This window comes from Nicotiana tabacum, chromosome 22 (genome assembly GCF_000715075.1).
Source record: "Nicotiana tabacum cultivar K326 chromosome 22, ASM71507v2, whole genome shotgun sequence".
NCBI lineage: Eukaryota > Viridiplantae > Streptophyta > Magnoliopsida > Solanales > Solanaceae > Nicotiana > Nicotiana tabacum.
The window spans coordinates 207,513,459-207,534,198 of NC_134101.1; positions in this window are offsets into that span (position 1 = coordinate 207,513,459).

A 20,740-nucleotide genomic window follows, 5' to 3' on the forward strand; every position below is an offset into this window, starting at 1 on the left:
AATGTCTATGGTTGTTTGATATTTGGACTAATTTGTGTTTTTCATGTTGAATTAGTAGTTGCAAACACTAATTTGTGCCTATTTGACTGGGGTTCTTCTTGAGAAAGAGAACTTGAGTCTAGGAAAATTAGTCCAACAAGGAATCAGGCGTATTCAAGAGATTGATAGCCCCAATTAAAGGGTTAAACCTAGAGATAGTAATACCCGACTTGAACCTAAATTGCTTGCACAAATTATCATACCCAATTGGTCTTGAGAAAGTCAATTAGGGCAAAATCACTCAAACTACCGAGAGGTATAGAGTGAGAAGTTTAGTGCATTGGTTATATCGTAATCCCCAACATGACAATCTTGCCTTGGACTCGAGAACCCGTCAAGTATCCACCTAGGAGAAAGTCACTTCCCTAGTACGTTCTTAACTATTTAGACAACCTTTCAAGTATCTTACCCTTAGCTTAATTTAGCATATTATTATCATAATATTAGAAGTAATCAAAAGACCAACTATGATTAGAAGTGCAATTAAGAGCAATTACGCATCTCCAATTTAGATAGGAACCCAATTCCCATTTCTAGCTCCCTGTGGAATTCGATCCCGACCATCTCGGGCAAAATCTGCTTCGACCACTCTCGCTACTTTGTAGTAGTGCAGGGTTGGCACCGATCACTTTTTGGCGCCGTTGCCGGGGAGCTAACGGTTTTGGCTATCTATCTAAATAGTTTTGTGTATTGTTCTTCTTCCCTTTTGTGTTATTACTTTGTGTGTGTCACTACTTCAGGTACAAACTTGCAGCAAACAACGCACCTCTTGGAGATCTTCCACTGAGGGAGGAGGTAGATGACAATATTGATGATGAGGTTCTTATTATGCCTCAAGGACAAAGGAGAGGCAGCCAGGCCAATGATAATAATCTAGACCCTCCCCCGCCACCTCCAAGTATGACTCCTCGAGTGCTTCCCAACCAAGAATATGCTAGTGCAATTGTCCCACCCCGGATCCGGACGGGCAATTTTTAAATTACATATGTGATGCTGACATTGCTTAGAAACATCTCAAGTGTTTCGTGGATACCTGTTAGGGGAGCAAGCAAACTAATGTGTCTGGGATGCACTTCGATTGAGACTATTCCCTTTCTCACTTAGAGGGAAGGCATTGGATTGGCTTGAGTGACTTCCAAACCATTCCATCACTATTTGGGATGAGTTGGCGGATAAGTTTATTGCAAAGTTTTTCTCACCGGGGCACATGGAAGCATTGAGAGATGAGATCTTAGCTTTCAAGCAGGAGCCCAGCGAGCCATTACATGAGATTTGGGAGCGATATAGAACCATGGTAAACGAATGTCCGACAATGATATGACTGAGGCAATGATCCAACAGACCTTCTACCGGGGCATTAACACAACAAACCAATGCATAGTGAACCAACTTGTTGGGGGCAATTTTTTGAAGCTGTCTTATAATGAGGGTTGTGACATTCTTGACGAGATGGCTGATACATCCTCCGCTTGGCAAAGTAGAGCCAATGTGCCCCAGGGTGAACCCATAGTCACTTACTTGCACAAAGAGCTACATGACCATGGAAAAGTTATAGCAGAGCTGACAACTACAATGAACCAGCTAGCAAAGGCACAGTTACAACAGGTTCAAAATCCATGCCAAGTAAATGCTATGGAGGGTGTCAACACGCTAGAGAACAAAAGAAGACAAAGAGGTCAACAGAACCAAGGGAGTTTGGATCAATTTGACAATGATTGTGCTGGATTCCAAGATGATGGTTATGATGGGCAGATTGAAGAGGTGCAATACATGAACAACTATCAATCCAACCAACAAAAATAGAGACCGCAAGGCAATTGGGGCAATCAACAACAACAAGGGAATAGTAATTGGGGGAACAACAACCAAAATTCCATTTGGGGCAATCAGAACAATCAGGGGTAATTGAAATGGCAACAACAACAACTGGGGTGGTAACAACAATCAGAGATGTTGGAACAATGGCAATCAGGGAAATCGGGGGCAAGGCTTTCAAAGGCCCCCAATGTACCAACAACCGAACAATCCACCCCTATTTCCATCCCAAGGTCCGAGTTCTTCCAACAATGAAATGGGGAGAATAAAAATGATGTTTGAACAGATGATGAAAAAGAATGCGGACTCTGATGCTCAGTTAGCTTCCCACAATACTTCAATCAGAAACTTGGAGGTTCAATTAGGCCAAATATCACAATCATTGAATACTCGCCCTAATGGGGCTCTACCAAGTGATACGGTAGTTAACCCGAATGGTGGGAACAATCATGTTATGGCGATAACTACAAGGAGTGGACGAGGCGGTGATGTGAATGCCTCCAAACAAAAACAAATTTAGAGTGATGAAGTTGGGTTACAAGAGGATGAGATTCCTTTGGTGGTTGAAAATGTGATTGATGAGAACGTGAATGAAGAAGTGAGGATTGATATTCAAGATGCCGAGGTGGAGACTGAGAATGATGTGAACCCGTCTAGGGAACACGTAATAGACATGCTGGAAATGGTTGTGCCTAAAGCCAAAGCTCCTTTTCCAAGGCCACATCCACATTATCCTCAAAGGCGCGTGAAACAGAAAAATGAGAATCAGTTTAAAAAGTTTATTGACATGATGAAGAGGTTATCCATTAATGTGCCTTTGGTGGAGGCTCTAGAGCAAATACCGGGCTATGCTAAATTCATGAAGGACTTGGTGACAAAGAAAAGATCCCTAGATTGCGAAACTATCAAGATGACCCACCAAGTTAGTGCAAAAGTGCACTCAATGGCCCCGAAGCTAGAAGATCCTAGTGCTTTTACCATTCCTTGCACCATTAGGAGCACGGGCTTTGCAAAAGCTCTATGTGATTTGGGGCCAAGTATCAACTTGATGCCCTACTCAGTTTTCAAGACTTTGGGTATTGGGCAACCGAGACCGACTTCCATGAGATTACAAATGGCAAATAGAACTATGAAGAGACCTTGGGTATTATTGATGGTGTTCTTGTCCTGGTGGACAAATTTATCTTGCCAGCCGATTTTGTATCTTGGATTGTGAGGTAGATTATGAAGGTCCAATCATTTTGGGAAGACCTTTCCTTGCTACTGGTAAGGCCTTAGTTGATATGGAAATAGGGGAACTCACCTTCCGAGTGGGTGATGAGAAAGTGGTCTTTCATGTGTGCAAGTCAATGAAGCAGCCCAACAGTTCTAAGGTGTGCTCCTTTGTGGACCTTGTCACGGTAGTGATAGTTGATGATACCGGTGCAATGATCAATGTGAAGGACCCTCTAGAGGCTGTATTGTTGAATCTTGATATAAATGAGGATGAAGGCCGAGTGGAGTGCGTGAATTCTTTACATGGAATGGGCTCTTACTCTTATGAGCCTAGGAAACTCTCTTTTGATCTTAAAAATAGGAAGACTCCACCAACAAAACATTCAATCGAGGAACCTCCGGTGTTGGAGTTGAAGCCGTTGCCTCCACACCTCAGGTATGAGTTCTTAGGCCCTAGTTCAACTTTGCCAGTTATTCTTTATTCTTGTCTTACTAACATGGAGGTTGATGCCACATTGGCGGTGCTTCAAAAGCGAAAAAAGGAAATTGGATGGACTTTAGCTAATATTCAGGGAATAAGCCCCACATTCTGTATGCAAAAGATTATTCTGGAAGATGATGCAAAGCCCTCCCTGGAACATCAAAGGAGGTTGGATGAGGCAATGGAAGAAGTTGTGAAAAAGGTGGTGATCAAGTGGTTGGATGCTGGGGTTGTGTACCCCATCTCTGATAGCTCTTAGACTTTGCCGGTGCAATTTGTGCCGAAGAAGGGTGGCATGACCGTTGTTGCAAATTTGCAAAATGAGTTGATTTCTACCAGGACCGTCACCGGGTGAAGGGTGTGCATTGATTATCACAAGCTGAATAAAGTGAACCGCAATGATCATTTTCCATTGCCTTTTTTTGATCAAATGTTAGATCGACTTGCTGGGCGTGCCTTCTATAGTTTCTTGGATGGGTATTCTAGATTCAACCAAATCTTGATTGCTCTGGAAGATTAGAAGAAGACCACATTCACTTTTCCATATGGCACCTTTGCCTTTTCTAGGATGCCTTTTGGGTTGTGTAATGCACCAGCTACATTTCAGCGATGTATGATGGCCATTTTCGCCGATTGGAAGATATCTTGGAGGTGTTCATGGACAACTTTAGTGTGGTGGGTGATTCATTAGATGAATGTTTGAAAATATTTGATAGAGTGTTGGCCCATTGTGAAGAAACCAATCTTGTTCTTAATTGGGAGAAATGCCACTTCATGGTTGAGGAGGGTATAGTTCTTGGGCATAAAATTTCAAAGCATGGTATAGAGGTGGACAAAGCCAAAATTGATGTAATTTCAAGGCTCCCTCCCCTACCTCTGTCAAGGGAGTTAGAAGTTTTCTTGGGCATGCGGGGTTCTACCGGAGATTTATCAAAGACTGTTTGAAGGTAGTGAATCCCTTATGCAAGTTATTGGATATGATGCCAAGTTCGTGTTCGATGAGAGATGTATGCAAGCCTTTGAACTTCTCAAGCACAAGTTGACCACCACTCCTATTATCACCGCACCCAATTGGAGCTTGCCTTTTGAGCTCATGTGTGATGCGAGCGATGTTGCGGTTGGGGTGGTTTTCGGTCAAAGAGTGAACAAAATGTTTCATCCGGTGTACTATGCGAGCAAGACAATGAATGATGCTCAAGTGAACTACAAAGTGACTGAGAAAGAGCTTTTGGCTATTGTGTTCTCAATGGAGAAATTTCGACCGTATCTCATGGGTGACAAGGTCATAATTCATACCGATCATGCTGCACTCCGGTACTTGATGATGAAGAAGGATTCCAAAGCTAGACTGATGCGATGGGTCTTGTTACTTCAAGAGTTTTATTTGGAGATTGTGGATCGGAAGGGTAGTGAAAACCAAGTGGCGGACCACTTGTCCCGCTTGGAGGAGGAGTGGAGGCCCCGTGATGGCCTAGAGATCAATGATTCATTTCCCGATGAGCAACTCCTTTCGGTGTTGGTGAATGGTATGCCAGGGTTTGTGGACGTTGCTAATTTTCTTGTGACTGGGATAATCCGTGTGAGCTCTCTTCTAACCAAAGGAAGAAGCTCAAATGGGATAGTTTAGATTTCTATTGGGATGAGCCGTACTTGTTCAAGATTTGCACGGATGGTGTGATCCGAAGGTGTGTCCCAGAGGAGGAGCAATTGAGTATCTTAGAGGTTTGTCATTCCTCTCCCTATGGTGGACATCATGGCGAGGTGATGACGGCTTCAAAAGTTCTTAGTTGCAGGTTTTATTGGCCAACTTTCTACAAAGATGCAAGTGAACTTGTGAAGAGATGTGACGAATGTCAAAGAGCGGGTGGAATTTTGAAGAAAGATGAGTTGCCTCTCAATACCATTCTTGAAGTTGATATTTTTGATATATGGGGCATTGATTTTATGGGCCCGTTTGTTAGCTCATGCGGGAACACATACATTCTTGTGGCGGTTGACTATGTTTCAAAGTGGGTTGAAGCCGTGGCTTTACCCAACAATGAGGCCCAGAGTGTTGTTGTGTTTCTCAAGAAGAGCATTTTTACAAGGTTTGGCACTCCTCGTGCAATCATAAGTGATGGGGGTCTCATTTTTGTAATAGAGCTTTTGACACTTTACTTGCAAAGTATGGTATCAATCACAAAGTTTCTACTCCTTATCATCCTCAGTCGAGTGGCCAAGTTGAAGTCTCAAATAGGGAAATCAAGAGTATATTGTCAAAACGATCAATGCAAATAGGACCGATTTGTCAAAGAAGTTGGATGATGATCTATGGGCTTATAAGACTGCTTACAAGACTTGGTATGTCTCCGTATCGGTTGGTATTTGGGAAAGCTTGCCATCTAGCGGTTGAGTTAGAGCACAAGGCCATGTGGGCTTTGAGGAAGCTGAATCTTGAATGGGATGTGGCAGCAAATCTTTGTGTGGAGCAGCTTAATAAACTTGAAGAATTCCGATTCCATGCCTACTCCAGTTCGTCCTTGTACAAGGATAAAATGAAGTACCTACATGATAAATATGCTCGTGGCAAGGTGTTCAAAGTTGGTGATTTGGTTCTCTTGTTCAACTCTCGGTTACGTCTGTTTCCGGGAAAGCTTAAGTCGAAATGGAGTGGACCTTTTGAAGTGGTGTTTGTGACTCCGTTTGGTGCACTTGACTTAAAGAACAAAAATGGGGAGGTTTTCAGAGTTAATGGGCACAGGGTCAAGAACTACCTAGGCAAGTTTGATGACAGCCACGTGGTGGCACTTCTCCATCTAAAGTGATTTGATGGTAACCTGCGTCGTGCCGCGACGTTAAATCAGGTGCTTCTTGGGAGGCAACCCATGTGTCTTTCTTTTTGATTTTCTTTGATTTTCTTTGTAGTATAGGATTTGCTTTTGGACTAACTGGTTGTGAGTTGCTGTAGGATTGTTTTGATGCAGTGTAGGGCTAAGTTGGAAAAATGCACACTCTCTGAAGTTTGGACTGCAGCCGCATTGCATTTTGTGCTGATCGCAGTGGCCTTAGTGCGGGGGCAACAATTCAATGCGGACCGTAGAGTTGTTTTGTACAAAATGAGGAGTCTCTGAAGTTTTCCGCCGCGACCGCAATGGATTTTGTGTGATCCACGGTGGACCACTGTGGCCGCATTGCATTTCTTATGGTCCACAGTGGTCATCTCCCAAGTGCCACTTGTTTTTGAGTATTACAGACCACGATGCCATTTTGTGCGTTCCGCGGTGGGTAGGTGAGATGGGCCCCAATTCCTTTTTCTATAAATAGGACCTGAGGCCCTCATTTCAAACTTTTCGACCCTTTGCCCTCAAAATCTAAAAGAATCACTATTCATCCCTCATACTGCACGAATTCAACTGATAAGTCTCATTAATCAACATTGCATCTCACTTATGGTAACTTTAATTCTTTCTTAGTTGTTTAATTTTGCTATTTTCTTTTAACTTTTAGTCTTCTTAGTTTTTTTTCTTTTTCTTCCCGTTTTCTTTCAATTCTGTATAGTAGGTTTGTTTAATCATGTTTAAATTAGGACTAGTTAGTTAAAAACATCGATTCAACACCTAAGCGAGAAATAATAGGTGAAAAATTGGACTAAAAATGTGAAAAATTTGAACCCTAGGTTGGTATTGCTGTTGGGTGTTCACTGCAGATCGCGGTGGATTTTGTGCGGTCCGCGGTGCTTCAGTGCGGTCCACAATGCTATTTTGTGCGGACCACGGTGGTGAAAGTTCTGAAAGTTGATGATTGAGGAACGCAACCGTGATGGATTTCGTGCGATCTGCGGTGCCTTAATGCGTACCGCAACACATTTTGTGCGGTCCGCAATGCCTAGAATCAGAGAGTGGGTAGTCTGATCCCCACCTCAGTGCGGACCGCAGTGCATTTTGTGCGATAGCTTCTTTGTGGCCGCACTTCATTTTGTGCGATCCACGATCTCTATTTTTGACTATCTACAATAGTTTTTCTGCAATGCTTCACTGATTCTGCTGATGCTAACAAGCTCAACTATATTCTCTTTGCAAATCATAGTGAAATCACAAGGCAAAGGCGATAAACAGAAAGGGAAAGGAGAGTCCCCCAAGGGTAGGGGACAAGACATGATTAGATAGACCCCGCAAGCCCGGCAAAACATCAAAAATACCAGAAGGCTTATAAAGGCTGCTGATAGAGTATTGACCAATCCGGGAGTGAATATGAGCCTTCCCGGGAGGCATCTAACTCAGACTCTGTGCCAGAGTATGTTCTTGACTGGCCAAAGAGGAACAAAATGAGTGATATACTTCCGGGCTCTCCCACTGCCCAAGCATCAGTGCGCATATCTTCTGAGTCGTCTGAGGGATCAGCTGCAGGTAGTAACAATGAATATTCCACCTCACTTACAACTTCACTATCTGGGGAGGGGCCCATTGAAGAAGAAGGAGAAGAAGTAGGAGGGGGTGAGCCCCAAGTAGGAGGGGTAGAGTGAACCAGGAACCCAGAGGCATGATAGGACAAGTTCGTGAGTGAAGTGGCCTACCACAAGTTCAGAGAATGGTGGCCCAAGAGGAAGTTAATACCTGAGCAAAAATTCATCACATGGGACCTTATGCCTCACAACACCAATGTGTTAAGGCAGTTCAGAGAGAAAGCAGACTGCGACTACTTCATAGGACACGTGGAGGATGCCAATGAGAACTTAGTTAAAGAATTCTACACCAAAGTTTCCCACATCAAAAAGGATACCACAGTGACTAAAGTGCGGAACTTGAAAGTGGAATTTGATGGCAAAACTATAAATGAATAACTGGGCTTCCTGGAGGAGGATGAGACCTTGTACTTATACAAGGTAGCTTTGGGGGAGGATGCCCGGTCGTGGCTAGCTGAGTACTTGGAAATCCCAGGTACCACCCTAGCATTGTTGACAGCGAGGGTAAATATTTTAAGTTGGACCCTTAACTTTCAAGCAAAGGGTGGGAGACGTTTGTTTGTAGCCGGCTAGACCCTACCACTCAAGACAACACCCTTCCTATCGCCTAGGCTATATTGGTGGCATTGATCATAGCGGGGTACCCGATCAACATCGGGAATGTGATATCAAGGGTGATTACACGGGTGGTGAACGAAGGTGATAGATCCTACCCCTTCCCCAATTTCCTGACCGTGTACCTTGAGGACCTAGACGCGGAGAAGCAAAGATTTGATGTGAAAGTGAAAGCAAATGCACCATTCTCCTAGTACAGCACCGAGGATCCTGACAACCCCAAGGACCCTAAGGGTAAAGCCACTACTTCAACTGGCCAGTCTGAAGAGCCAGTAGTAGCAGTGGAGTCTAGTCAACCTCCTTCTGCCACAACAGACATGGCCCCAGGACCCTTCACTTCTATAGCTCTAGAGATCCCCTCATCCACTGCATATTCTTTGACTGCCCACCACCTAAGCTAGACCCTTGCCATTATCAACAACTGGATGCAGACAGCCACTTCTAAGCTGTCTGTACTATCTACTTTGGTGGCAGCCCGGCCTGCACCTCCTCCGCCTCAGGTCCCACAGTCAGTAGAGGACACTCTCAAGAAGCTCCTAAAGAACCAGAAATTGATCATGGATGTTGTTGATGCTCATGGAAAGGCATTGACGGAGCTTGCTAAGGAGGCAAAGAAAATGAGAAAGACTCGTGCTTCAAAGGAGTCGGTAAAGGAGTTAAGGGTGGAGGTAGAGAGGTTGAAGGCTGATCACTTGCCTCTGGATATTCTATTGCATGACCCAGCTCCAGCAGCCCAGCCCCAGCCAGAGTAGGAGATAGAAAGGCCACCCAAGAGGAAGAGGTTGATTCCCCATACTGATGATGCAGTTATAGAGTTTGGGGACCCGTAGAGAGGTTCCTCTAGCCATCCCCAAATTCCAGTACAGGCCTAGGACTCAGTCCAGGCCTAGGTCCCAAAGGAGACACAGATTACAGGGAGCCAGTACAGGTTCCCGAGCAGACCGAGAACCCAGGGGCCCAGACTCAGGATCCTATGCCGATAGAGGGCCAATAGGGAGTTTCTTTTTTCTCTCTTTCTTTTCTTGTGCTTATTTTGGTTAGTTGGCATTGAGGACAATGCTAGCTTTCATTTGATGGGGCAGCCCTATTTGGATGATTGTATATATGACATTACTTTTTCTTTATGCTTTCTTTTTACCTTTTGTTTGTACATAATTTTATCATTTTATTGCACTTTTCGTACTTTTTACTTTTGGTGTGTATATATAGTTACGTTCTAATGTATATATTCATTCTCCCTTATGTATATTCGACGAAATCCCCTCTTGAATATATTCATTTTACTTTCTGCATTTTTTCTTTCATAGCTTCTTATTTTATTCTCATAGCCTCTTGTTTTGAGTTCTTGCGTGCAATAAGACTTTGGTTTTCTTAATTCCATAGTTCTTTCGAAAGGTGGAATTTGTGTGAGCAGGTTGGCTCTTCCCAATAATGGATGGCATGACAACCTTCTTAAAGGTTTGAGTTTGTTTTCTTTTTGCTTTTAGTGTAAATAGTAGCTAGTTTGTAAGGGTGCCTCAAAAAAAGCTTTACTTGGGCCTAACACATTTGCCTTTGATCTTGTGGTCAAAAACAAATTGTTGTGTATAGGATGGTGAAAGTTGTGACCTTGAGACTCTTGTGTTAGCCGATAATCATCAAGTGGTTTTTTCGGGACCATTGTGTTGCTCAAATCATAGCTAAGGTTGTTGTGGGCCCCCGACTCTGTATCTTTAGCAATCCCAAAGCTTGTGTGGTAAGAATTTGAACTGCAAGTCCAAGTCCCGAGCTATTAGTCTAGAACTTGACCTGAATGTTTGTCTAGGCGAAATCCTAAGTGTAATTTGACTTGAGATGTGATTATAGGCTCTCCTTGATCCGAATGATATCTTGAACACTTCCATAGCCTACCACTGATAATATCCCTAGCCAACCCTTTTGAGCCATACACCTTTTTCTTTCAAAAACCACAATACAAGCCTTTACCCATTCTAAAAATACCCCCTCTGGGCACCCGATGTTTCCTTAGCACAAGGCAAAAGCATAAGTTTGGGGGGGGGGGGGAGACGAGGAATGCAACAAGTGGTAAAAAGGTACAAATGAACTAGAAAGGAGAAAAAGGTTTGAAATGAACAAGAAAAAGTGACAGTGTGTCTCTCTAACCCCTTAGAAAGAAGTTAAATGACTTAAAAAGTCAATAAAATATGTGCCAAAATGAAGCAAAAGAAGTGCTAAAGGGAAGAAGAAACCTACATAGACCAAACATTTCCTACCCTGAACCAAAAACCTTCACTATATCTCCATAAAAGCCCTATATGATCTTGAGTTGAATGAAGCTTACATTAGTGGTGACTCACATAACGGGCAAGCACAATGCAACAGGTCCACTACGGCCGCATTCCATTTGGTGCGGCCCGCAGTGAAGAGATTTAGAGAGTGCAAATTATGGAAAATCAAGCATTGCAGCCGTAAAGCATTTTGTGCGGACCACAATGGCTTCATCGTGGCCGCACTCGATATTGTACGATCTACAAAGGAGTTTAGAGAGTTGGGACTTTTGAGAATCAATGCCAATACGGTCCGCGGTCCTTTTTGTGCGGACCGCAACAAAAGCCACCGTGGCCCCGGTGCATTATGTGTGGCCCGTGGTAGTCATGTTCAGAGAGCAGAGTTTAAAGCCAAGAAGCCTCACTGCGGCCGCACTCGATTTTGTGCGGACCGCACTGCCCCCACATGGGTATTTTTATCCAGAAAATTTGGTCTAATATAAATAGTTTCTTTTTGTATTTTTAGGTCATCAGTTGTAATCTAACGCTCAGCTGCGCTCGTGAACAAGTTTTCTTAACAATTTTGAGTAATTTTAGAGTAGTTTTATCATTAAATCTTCAAGTATTAGCTTGTAATTAAATTATGGGGTTTTCTTCATCTATTTATTAATTTTCTTCTATTATCATGAGTAGCTAGACCCATTAGTTAGGGTCGTGGCTCAACCCTAGTGTGGGTATTTGATGGGTCTTGAGTTTTAAGGCTTGAATGTCTATTGTTGTTTGATACTTGGACTAATTTGTGTTTTCCATGTTGAATTGGTGGTTGCAAATACTAATTTGTGCCTATTTGACTGGGTTCTTCTTGAGAAAGAGAACTTGAGTCTAGGAAAATTAGTCCAACAAGGAATCGGGCGTATTCAAGAGATTTATAGCCCCAATTAAAGGGTTAAACCTAGAGATAGTAATACCCGACTTGAACCTAAATTGCTTGCACAAATTATCATACCCAATTGGTCTTGAGAAAGTCAATTAGGGCAAAATCATTCAAACTACCGAGAGGTATAGAGTGAGAAGTTTAGTGCATTGGTTATATCGTAATCCCCAACATGACAATCTTGCCTTGGACTCGAGAACCCGTCAAGTATCCACCTAGGAGAAAGTCACTTCCCTAGTGCCTTCTTAACTATTTAGACAACCTTTCAAGTATCTTACCCTTAGCTTAATTTAGCATCTTATTAACATAATATTATAAGTAATCAAAAGACCAACTATGATTAGAAGTGCAATTAAGAGCAATTACACATCTCCAATTTATATAGGAACCCAACTCCCATTTCTAGCTCCCTGTGGAATTCGATCCCGACCATCTCGGGTAAAAGCTGCTTCGACCACTCTCGCTACTTTGTAGTAGTGCAGGGTTAGCACCGATCACTTTTTAGCGCCGTTGTCGGGGAGCTAACGGTTTTGGCTATCTATCTAAATTGTTTTGTGTATTGTTGTTCTTTCCTTATGTGTTACTAATTTGTGTGTGTCACAACTTCAGGTACAAAATGGCAGCAAACAACGCACCGATTGGAGATCTTCCGCCGGGGGAGGAGGTAGATGAAAATATTGATGATGAGGTTCCTATTATGCCTCAAGGACAAAGGGGAGGCCGCTAAGCCAATGATAATATTCCAGACCCTCCCCCTTTACCTCCAAGAGTGGCTCATCAAGTGCTTCGCAACCAAGGATATGCTAGTGCAATTGTCCTACCCTGGATCCGGGCGGGAAATTTTCAAATTACAAATGTGATGCTGACATTGCTGGAGCAGCGTGGGTATTTCACGGGCGCTGCCAATCATAATGCTTACAAACATCTCAAGGGTTTCGTGGATACCTGTTGGGGGAGCAAGCAAACTAACGTGTCTGAGGATGCACTTTGATTAAGACTATTCCCTTTCTCACTTAGAGGGAAGGCATTGGATTGGCTTGAGTAACTTCCCAACTATTCCATCACTACTTGGGATGAGTTGGCGAATAAGTTCATTGTAAAGTTTTTCTCACCGGGGCACATGGTAGCATTGAGAGATGAGATCTTAGCTTTCAAGAAGGAGCCCAGCGAACCATTACACGAGATGTGGGAGAGATATAGAACCATGGTAAAGGAATGTCCCAACAATGATATGACTGAGGCAATGATCCAATAGACCTTTTACCAGGGCATTAACACAATAAACCAATGCATAGTGAACCAACTTGTTGAGGGCAATTTTATGAAGCTGTCTTATGATGAGGCTTGCGACATTCTTGATGAGATGACTGACACGTCCTCCGCTTGGCAAAGTAGAGCCAATGTGCCCCAAGGTGACCCCACAGTCACTCACTTGCACAAAGAGCTACATGACCATGGGCAGGCTATAGCAGAGTTGACAACTACAATGAACTAGCTAGTAAAGGCACAATTACAACAGGTTTAAAATCTACGCCAAGTAAATGTTATGGAGGGTGTCAACATGTTAGTGAACAAAAGAAGACAAATAGGTCAACAGAACTATGGGAGTTCAGATCAATTTGACAATGATTGTGGTGGATTCCAAGATGATGGTTATGATGGGCAGATTAAAGAGGTGCAATACGTGAACAACTATCAAGGCCAAAAGGGGCAATTCTTCTAACCAACAACAATAGAGACCCCAAGGCAATTGGGACAATCAACAACAACAAGGGAATAGTAATTGGGGGAACAACAACCAAAATTCCAATTGGGGCAATCAGAATAATCAGAGTAATTGGAATGGCAACAACAACAACTGGGGTGGTAACAACAATCAGGGAGGTTGGAACAATGGCAATCAGGAAAATCAGGGGCAAGGCTTTCAAAGGCCCCCAATGTATCAACAACCGAACAATCCACCCCCATTTCCATCCCAAGGTTCGAGTTCTTCCAATAATGAAATGGGGAGAATCAAAATGATGTTTGAACTGATGATGTAAAAGAATGTGAACTCTGATGCTCAGTTGGCTTCCCACAATACTTCAATTAGAAACTTGGAGGTTCAATTAGTCCAAATCTCACAATCCTTGAATATTCGCCCTAAGGGGGCTCTACCAAGTGATACGATAGTTAACTCGAAGGGTGGGAATAATCATGTTATGGCGGTAACTACAAGGAGTGGATGAGGCAGTGATGTGAATGCCTGAATGCCTCCAAACAAAAACAAATTTTGAGTGATAAAGTTGGGTTGCAAGAAGATTAGATTCCTTTGGTGGTTGAAAATGTGATTGATGAGAACGTGAATGAAAAAGTGAGGATTGATATTCAAGATGCTGAGGTAGAGACTCAGAATGACGTGAACCCATCTACGGAACACGTAATAGACATGCCGGAAATGGTTGTGCCTAAAGCCAAGGCTCCTTTGCCATGGCCAGCTCCACATTATCCTCAAAGGCTCGTGAAGCAGAAAAATGAGAATCAGTTTAAAAAGTTTATTGACATGATGAAAAGCTTATCCATTAATGTGCCTTTGGTGGAGGCTCTAGAGCAATTGCCGGGCTATGCTAAATTCCTGAAGGAATTGGTGACAAAGAAAAGATCCAGGGATTGCGAAACTATCAAGATGACCCACCAAGTTAGTGCAATAGTGTACTCAATGGCCTCGAAGCTAGAAGATTCCGGTGCTTTCACCATTCCTTGCACCATTGGGAATGCGGACTTTACAAAAGCTCTATGTGATTTGGGGGAAAGTATCAACTTGATGCACTACTCAATTTTTAAGACTTTGGGTATTGGGCAACCGAGGCCGACTTCCATGAGATTACAAATGGCAGATAGAACTATGAAGAGACCTTGGGTATTATTGATGATGTTCTTGTCCGGGTGGACAAATTTATCTTGCCAGCTGATTTTGTATCTTGGATTGTGAGGTAGATTATGAAGGTCCAATCATTTTGGGAAGACCTTTCCTTGCTACTGGGAAGGCCTTAGTTGATATGGAAGTAGGGGTACTCACCTTCCGGGTGTGTGATGAGAAAGTGGTCTTTCATGTGTGCAAGTCAATGAAGCAGCCCAACAGTTCTGAGGTGTGCTCCTTTATGGACCTTGTCACAGCAGTGATAGTTGATGATACTGGTGCAATGATCAATGTGGAGGACCCTCTAGAGGCAGTATTGTTGAATCTTGATGTAAATGGGGATGAAGGCCGAGTGGAGTGCGTGAATGCTTTACATGGAATGTGCTCTTACTCTTATGAGCCTAGGAAACTCTCTTTGGATCTTGAAAATAGGAAAACTCCACCAACAAAACATTCAATCGAGGAACCTCCGGTGTTGGAGTTAAAGCCATTGCCTCCACACCTCAGGTATGAGTTCTTAGGCCCTAGTTCAACTTTGCCAGTTATTCTTTCTTCTTGTCTTACTAACATGGAGGTTGATGCCATATTAGAGGTGCTTCAAAAGCGGAAAAACTCAATTGGATGGACTTTAGTTGATATTTGGGGAATAAGCCCCGTATTCTGTATGCATAAGATTATTCTGGAAAATGATGTAAAGCCCTCCTTGAAACATCAAAGGAGGTTGAATGAGGCAATGCAAGAAGTTGTGAAAAAGGAGGTGATCAAGTGGTTGGATGCCAGGGTTGTGTACCCCATCTCTGATAGCTCTTCGACTTCGCTGGTGCAATGTGTGCCGAAGAAGGGTGGCATGACCGTAGTTGCAAATTCGCAAAATGAGTTGATTTCTACCAGGACCGTCACTGGGTAAAGGGTGTGCATGGATTACCACAAAATGAGTTGATTTCTTCCATTGCCTTTTCTTGATCAGATGTTAGATCGACTTGCTAGGCATGCCTTCTACTGTTTCTTGGATGGGTATTCTGGATATAACCAAATCTTGATTGCTCTGGAAGATCAGGAGAAGACCACATTCACTTGTCCAAATTACACCTTTGCCTTTTCTAGGATGCCTTTTGGGTTGTGTAATGCATCGACTACATTTCAGCGATGTATGATGGCCATTTTCACTGATATCGTGGAAGATATCTTGGACTAGTTCATGGACAACTTTAATATGGTGGGTGATTCGTTTGATGAATGTTTGAAAAATCTTGATAGAGTGTTGGCCCTTTGTGAAGAAACCAATCTTGTTCTTTATTGGGAGAAATGCCACTTCATGGTTGAGGAGGGCATAGTTCTTGAGCATAAAATTTCAAAGCATGGTATAGAGGTGGACAAAGCAAGAATTGATGTGATTTCAAGGCTCCCTCCCCCTACCTCTGTCAAGGGAGTTAGAAGTTTTCTTGCGCATGCGGGGTTCTACAGGAGATTTATCAAAGACTTTTTTGAAGGTAGTGAATCCCTTATGCAAGTTATTGGAAAAAGATGCCAAGTTCATGTTCGATGAGAGATGTATGCAAGCCTTTGAACTTCTCAAGCACAAGTGACCACCACTCCTATTATCACCGCACCCAATTGGAGCTTGCCTTTTGAGCTCATGTGTGATGCGAGCGATGTTGCGATTGGGGCGGTTTTGGGTCAAAAAGTGAACAAAATATTTCATCCGGTGTACTATATGAGCAAGACAATGATTGATGCTCAAGTGAACTACACGATGACTGAGAAAGAGCTTTTGGTTATTGTGTTCGTGATGGAGAAATTTCGGTCGTATCTCTTGGGTGCCAATGTCATAATTCATACCGATCATGCCACACTCCGGTACTTGATGACAAAGAAGGATTCCAAAGCTAGACTGATGCGATAGTTCTTGTTACTTCAAGAATTTGATTTAGAGATTGTGGATCGGAAGGTAGTGAAAACCAAGTGGCGGACCACTTGTCCCACTTGGAGGAGGAGGGGATGCCTCGTGATGGCCTAGAGATCAATGATTCATTTCCCAATGAGCAATTCCTTTCGGTGTTGGTGAATTGTATGCCATGGTTTGTGGACGTTGCTAATTTTCTTGTGACTGGGATAATCCTGTGTGAGCTCTTTTCTAACCAAAGGAAGAAGCTCAAACGAGATAGTTTGGATTTCTATTGGGATAAGCCGTACTTGTTCAAGATTTGCACGGATGGTGTGATCCGAAGATGTGTCCCAGAGGAGGAGCAATTGAGTATCTTAGAGGCTTGTCATTCCTCTCCCTATAGTGTCCATCATGGCGGGGTGAGGACGGCTTCAAATGTTCTTAGTTGAGGGTTTTATTGGCCAACTTTGTACAAAGATGCAAGTGAACTTGTGAAGAGATGTGACGAATGTCAAAGAGCAGGTGGAATTTCGAAGAAAGATGATATGCCTCTCAATACATTTCTTGACACTAATATTTTTGATGTATGGGGCATTGATTTTATGGGCCCTTTTGTTAGCTCGTGTGGGAACACTTACATTCTTGTAGCGGTTGACTATGTTTCAAAGTGGGTTGAAGTTGTGGCTTTACCCAACAATAAGGCCCGGAGTGTTGTTGCGTTCCTCAAGAAGAGCATTTTTACAAGGTTTGGCACTCCTCGTGCAATCATAAGTAATGGGGGGTCTCAATTTTGTAATAGATCTTTTGACACTTTGCTTGCAAAGTATGGTGTCAATCACAAAGTTTCTAGTCCTTATCATCCTCAGGCGAGTACCCAAGTTGAAGTCTCAAACAGGGAAATCAAGAGCATATTGTCAAAAACGGTAAATGCAAATAGGACCGATTGGTCAAAGAAGTTGGATGATGCTCTGTGGGCTTATAGGACTCCTTACAAGACTCCGATTGGTATGTCTCCATATCAGTTGGTGTTTGGGAAAGCTCGCCATCTAGCGGTTAAGCTAGAGCACAAGGCCATGTGGGCTTTGAGGAAACTGAATCTCGAATGGGATGTGGCAGCAAATCTTCGTGTAGAGTAGCTTAATGAACTTGATAAATTTCGATTCCATGCCTACTCCAGTCCGTCCTTGTACAAGGACAAAATGAAGTACCTACATGATAAATATGCTCGTGGCAAGGAGTTCAAAGTGGGTGATTTGGTTCTCTTGTTCAACTCTTGGTTACGTCTGTTTCCGAGAAAGGTTAAGGTGAAATGGAGTGGACCTTTTGAAGTGGTGTTTGTGACTCCATTTGGTGCACTTGACTTGAAGAACAAAAGTGGGGAGGTTTTTAGAGTTAATGGGAACAGGGTCAAGCACTACTTGGGCAAGTTTGATGACAGCCACATGGTGGCACTGCTCCATCTAAAGTGATTTGATGGTAACCTGCGTCGTGCCGCGACGTTAAATCAGGTGCTTCTTGGGAGGCAACCCTGTGTCTTTCTTTTTGATTTTCTTTGATTTTCTTTGTAGTATAGGATTTGCTTTTGGACTAACTAGTTGTGAGTTACTATAGGATTGTTTTGATGTAGTGTAGGGCTAAGTTGGAAAAATGCACACTCTCTGAAGTTTGCACTGCGGCCGCATTGCATTTTGTGCTGACCGCAGTGGCCTTAGTGCGGGGGAAACAATTTAATGCGGACCGCAGAGTTGTTTTGTACAAAATGAGGAGTCTCTGAAGTTTTCCACCGCGACCGCAATGGATTTTGTGTGATCCAGGGTGGACCACTGTGACCGCATTGCATTTCTTACGGTCCGCAATGGTCATCTCCCAAGTGCCACTTGTTTCTAAGTACTGCGGACCGTGGTGTCATTTTGTGCGGTCCGCGGTGGGTAGGTGAGATGGGCCCCAGTTCCTTTTTCTATAAATAGGACCTGAGACCCTCATTTTAAACTTTTCGACCCTTTGCACTCAAAAGCTAAAAAAATCACTGTTCATCCCTCATACTGCACGAATTCAACTGATAAGTCTTATTAATCAACATTGCATCTCACTTCTGGTAACTTTAATTCTTTCTTAGTTGTTTAATTTTGCTATTTTCTTTTAACTTTTAGTCTTCTTAGTTTTTCTTCTTTTTCTTCCCGTTTTCTTTCAATTCTGTATAGTAGGTTTGTTTAATCATGTTTAAATTAGGACTAGTTAGTTAACAACACTGATTCAACACCTAGGGGAGTAATAATAGGTGAAAAATTGGACTAAAAACGTGAAAAATTTGAACCCTAGGATGGTATTGCTGTTGGGTACTCACCGCGGACCAAGGTGGATTTTGTGCGGTCCGTGGTGCTTCTGTGCGGTTCGCAATGCTATTTTGTGCGGACCGCGGTGGTGAAAGTTCTGAAAGATGATGATTGAGGACAGCGGCCGGGATGGATTTTGTGCGATCCGCATTGCCTCAATGCAGACCGCAACACATTTTTTGCGGTCCGTAGTGCCTAGAATCAGAGAGTGGGTAGTCTGATCCCCACCTCAGTGTGCACCGCGATGCATTTTGTGCGGTCTGCGATAGCTTCTTTGCGGCCACACTTCATTTTGTGCGATCCGCGATTTGCATTTCTGGTTGTCTGCAATAATTTTTCTGCAATGCTTCACTGACTCTACTAATACTAACAAAGCTCAATTGTATTCTCTTTGCAGATCATGGTAAAATCGTGAGGCAAATGCGATAAACAGAAAGGGAAAGGAGAGTCCTCCCAGGGTAGGGGACATGGCATGATTAGATTGACCCGCAAGCCTGGCAAAACATCAAAAACACCAGAAGGCTCATAAAGGTTACTGATAGAGCTATTGACCAATCTGGGAGTGAATATGAGCCTTCCCGGGAGGCATCTAACTCAGACTCCATTCCAGAGTATGTTCCTGACTGGCCGGAGAGGAACAGATTGAGGGATACACCTCCGGGCTCTCCCAATGCCCAAGAATCAGTGCACATATCTTCTAAGTCATCTGAGGGATCAGCTGCAAGCAGTGACAATGAATATTCCACCTCACTTATAGCTTCACTATTTATGGAGGGGCCTATAGAAGAAGAAGGAGAAGAAGTAGGAGGGGGTGAGCCCCAAGTAAGAGGGGTAGAGGGAACCAGGAACCCGGAGGCATGACAGGATAGGTTCGTGAGTGAAGTAGCCTACCAGAAGTTTAGAGAATGGTGGCCCGATAGGAAGTTAATACCTGAGCAAAAATTCATCACACGGGACCTTATGCCTCACAACCCCAATATGTTGAGGTAGTTCAGAGAGAAAGGAGACTAGGACTACTTCATAGGCTATGTGGAGGATGCCAATGAGCACTTAGTCAAAGAATTCTACACCAATGTTGCCCACATCAAAAAGGGTACCACAATGACTAAAGTGCGGAACTTGAAAGTGAAATTTGATGGCAAAACTATAAATGACTAACTGGGCTTCCTGGAGGAAGATGGGACCTTGTACTTAGAGAAGGTAGCTTTACCGGCTGTGGCTAGCTGAGTACTTGGAAATCCCAGGTACCACCCCAGCATGGTTGACAGCGGGGGTAAACATTCTGAGGCGGATCCTTAACTTTGAAGCAAAGGGGTGGGAGACATTTGTTTGTAGCCGGCTAGACCCCACCACTCACGATAACTCCCTTCCTACCTCCCGGGCTATATTGGTGGCATCGATCATGGTGGGGAACCCGATCAACATCGGGAATGTGATGTCGAGGGTGATTACACGGGTGGTGAACGAAGGTGATAGATCCTACCCTTTCCCCAATTTCCTGACCATGTACCTTGAGGACCTAGATATGGAGAAGCGGAGTTTTGATGTGAAAGTGAAAGCAAAGGCACCATTCTCCTGGTAAAGCACCAAGGGTCCTGACAACCCCAAGGACCCTAAGGGCAAAGCCATTACTTCAACTGGCCAGTCTGAAGAGCCGGTAGTAGTAGTGGCTCCTACTCAGCCTCCTTCCGCAACAGTAGACATGGCCCTAGGACCCTCCACATCTACAGCTCCAGAGATCCCCTCATCCATTGAATATCCTTTAATTGCCCACCGCCTGAGCCAGACCCTTGCCATTATCAACAACTGGATGCAGACAACCACTTCTAAGCTGTCT